Below are 4,102 nucleotides of genomic sequence, written 5' to 3' on the forward strand. Positions count from 1 at the left end.
TTTTAAGTCTTTTTACTTTTTCTAGTGGCTGTTTTTAACTCAACAGCGTATGGGGTTTCTTAACAGCGCAACACTTTGTAGACAATGCAACTGAGACACAATAGCAGCACAATACATGCTAAATATGATTTTACCCTGTTCCTGTATGAAAAACAAATTCACAACTGAAAATCCATTGTTTTTGTATGTTTAAGATGTCAAATTTTAAAACGGTATGCTGTGCATTCTTGACAATCACGTCTCTCAGGTCTGGGGAAATCACAAGTGTAAATCATGTGTCTGAAACAATATATATATATATGTCCTTTTTCCAGCCTTTTTCTTTATGTACTGTACATAATTACAGTAGGTTGAGAATGACACTGAGTCCATTTTAACTGACCCATTAACAGTCAAGACTAATATATTGACAGAAAACATTGTCCTAACCAAATGTTTAAAGATATAAGCTGTCCAGTTCAACCTTAAAGTAGGGATGACCTTCAAATCTAAGACTCCTGAAGGCCCGTTCATGTTCAAGGCTTAACACACCACCAGTGTTGGGGGTAGTGACCCATTACAAGTAACGTTAGTTACGTAATCAGATTACTTTTTTTCAAGTAACTACTAAAGTAAAGTTGACATCAAAATATGTACATTTACTTTTTCAAATAAGTAACGCAAGTTACTTTGTTTACCGATTTATAGACGGACAGCTCGCTTGTCCTCATGTTGAGAGAAATTGTAGTTTCCCACCCTTTGCTTGTTGGATTATTCAGTATCATGGCTAATTTGATCATTTTTTTCAGTTATTAATGTGTAGTGTAGCACTTTCAGCACTATATAACACATTTTGTGTTTAAATTCCACACATTTACCCTCAAAAGTCTGCAGGGCCTGCTGTTCGGCAGAGAACAAGCATCAATCCTAAGTAGTGGTCAAGCTCTGGATATAGCAAGTGATGTTCAGCTAATATAAATGCATGTCAGCAACAGTTTAATGTATGTATGTGAGTCTCTTTTTCCTGCTTTCTTTTTCTCGATGTCAGATAAACTACTGAGCTAACCAAGTTGTAAAACAGGCATGCTTATAATTGAAATACTAAGGCTGTGTTCAGAATGCAATACTAGCATACTAGTTATTGTGCAATATATGCTGAATACTAATATAGAAATGTTAAAAAAAACAAGTTAACAGTATGTAAAACAATACACATATAACATCATATGGAAAATTCAAATAAAATCCCAGACAGCAACATAGTGTCGGCCCACATCTGGCACGTTTGGATTTAACGTGGGCCGGATCTGGGCCGACACTATGTTGCTGTCTGGGATATTTCATATTCGAATAAATTGCAGCCAATTCCAGTTCGATCTTCACGCTACAAATGGAAGGTTGAACGCACTGCATTGTGGGATACAATATTGTGAAATGTCTTTGTTGTATACTGCATTTCGGTAAATATATACAGCAAAAATGACTAGTAATATGCTAGTAAGCTTTTCTGAACATAGCCAAAAAATGTCTTAAGAAAGAGTCTGAAGAGTTTTAACAAATTGATCAGAGGTTTTCTCTTTCGGGAAGAGTGCGTTTGATTGGCTGGCATGAGTTTTGACCCACCTGTGTCACAAACATGAGAAGTTACTGTTGTTAATGAAAGGAGTTGCAAACAGATCCTATTTCAGATTCTCTTGGGAAACGGTCTGAACACAAAGCCATTTTTTTTTTTTTTATGATTTTATTTGGCTCATGTGCTGCCTCTTTTGTGCATGAGGTTTTGTTTGAAACCTATGCACCGATACCCTGTGTTGTTTTATTGTGTAAAACCTCTGAGGTTTATCCTGTCTTCAGTATTAATAGGTGCAAGCATGGCTGCAGGAGACGTCGGGGTGATATTTTATGGCAGAGATGTAAAGGAAAAAGTTGTACAAAGTGAACCAGGCCGATTTTGTCAATAAAATAAACTATTGCTTTGACTCGTCACGTTTATTTGTGTAGACAATACAGACTGTTTCAAAGCAACCTTACAGTAATAAACCGTTTTAACAGTGTCAATGTTTACCAAAAAAAATCATCAATTATAAAACAACTTGAGTTTCGCCCAGACAGCAACATAGTGTCGGCCCACATCTGAGCCGTGTGGACTCATCAATGTGGAAAACAGTTACAATGACTTAATACTCTTTTTTTATAGCAACAAGTGTCTAGAACCTAATCCAATAAATTGAAGATCAACTACTAAACATTTTATGTACTTTATGTAGAATATTTAGGTTAGGTTTCCAAAAACAGTGGCAAAAATGCAGCTAAATGTATTTTGTGCATAGTTGTTGTTGTCAAAAGTGAGGTACAGATTTGTGTCACTTGCTAAATTAAGTTTTTATAAATAACACTTACATTAAACAGCGGTTTGTGACATGGTTTGTGCTTACCACATTTCTTTGGTGAATTATTGGCTGCGTATTTTGGTATATATTTTGGTACTGTGTGTTGCCACTTGATGTGAAACTTGGTTCCAGTTCACACACCAATGCAAGATAATAAGATAAATGTTTGAGAAGTATGCCCCCTATTGGCAACAGGGGTAAGTTACTTATTTTCCCACTCATTTAATCTCATTGACATCCCAAAATTCAAACCAAAACATTTGAGTTGGTAGCTTTTGGTTATCATTGTTTTACGACCACACATTTTTTATTATGTGAATGCTTCGCAAAATGCTTAGTAAACAAGGGCAAGGGTATAGAGTTACATTCAAGCTATTTTAAGGCATGAAGAATTTTTTTCCTAGGAAAAAAAACATTTAAATATGTTATTTTGGTGATAGGGTTAGTTTTAAGGGATACAATTATTGACTGGGGGACAGGGGGACTTTAAGTTATTTTTATTTTTTTAGCACGTTATACTAACGTTAATATAACTATTACATTTGCTTAGTTATAATCAGTTATAATAAAGTGTTCATTTTAGACACTGATCAGCCACAATATTAAAGGGGTGATGAACTGAAAAATCAAATTTTCCTTGAGCTTTTGACATCTAAGAGGTCATCATATTATAAGAATATCCTGTAAGTTTCAGAACTGAAAACGTCCTTGTTAGTCCAATAAAAGCTTTTATTGACACCAGGCTCAGCAAACGACTCGTTTTTCTATGGAGCTAATAATATGACAAAATGATTTGAATTTGAATTGTGTAAATTTGAATTATTTGCAAGTGTAATCTAACAAAATTTGAAATCTAACAGAATTTGATTTTATTAAACGAATATTGAACATTTGAAATTTAACAAATTGAAAGGTTTTTATGGCTGAATTTTATAGACATGTATTTTCAAACAGCTAGTTTTTTTGTACTGAATTCAAATACTGCAAATATTCAGTTTTAAAAAAAATACAGATTCAAGTTTTCAAGATGAAGAAATTCGGAACTTCAAATTCAGTTTTCTAAAATTCAATCTCAAAAATTCAAACTCAAAAATTCAGGTCTTAGAGAAAGTAGGTCACAGGTCATCCACAGGGAAGAGTAGATGATCTCAGAAAAGTCGAACAGAGCATTTTGGTCCATTAGGGACTGCAGAAGGTTTCTTAAACATGAATGATTTTGTGTTTGTTAGCGTTCTCATCACGTGAGACATTTGTCTAAGCTCTCTGGTGTTTGTTTTAAAGTATATTTTGTGTAAAATTGATTAAAGACCGTCTTTATTAATGAGTCAGTCATCAATCAGTAGAGAAGACTTTAATATTGAAGGACAATTGCATTAGGTAGGTAGGTAGGCTTATTGTAAGACATTTAATGGCTAATTCACACTCGTACCTTATGCTTACTAGCAGTACATGTACGACGCAGTCTAGACCAGACGCGAGCGGAGCGACGCAACCCGTGAAATCCCCAACAGCACACGGATTCCCCATCCTATTTGTGACCTAGTCTCAGCTCTTTGCAACAGTCGCTTCAAGCACTGTGTTGCGTCGCGCCGCGCCGCTCGCGTCCTGTCTTTGTAGGTGACACAGTGGCGTTCTAATCAATTTTACACAAAATATACTTTAAAACAAACACCAGAGACTGCTAAGACAAATGTCTCACGTGATGAGAACGCTAACAAACACAAAATCATTCA

Source organism: Rhinichthys klamathensis, unplaced genomic scaffold, assembly GCF_029890125.1.
Source record: "Rhinichthys klamathensis goyatoka isolate OS25496 unplaced genomic scaffold, OSU_Roscu_1.1 h1tg000196l_1, whole genome shotgun sequence".
NCBI lineage: Eukaryota > Metazoa > Chordata > Actinopteri > Cypriniformes > Leuciscidae > Rhinichthys > Rhinichthys klamathensis.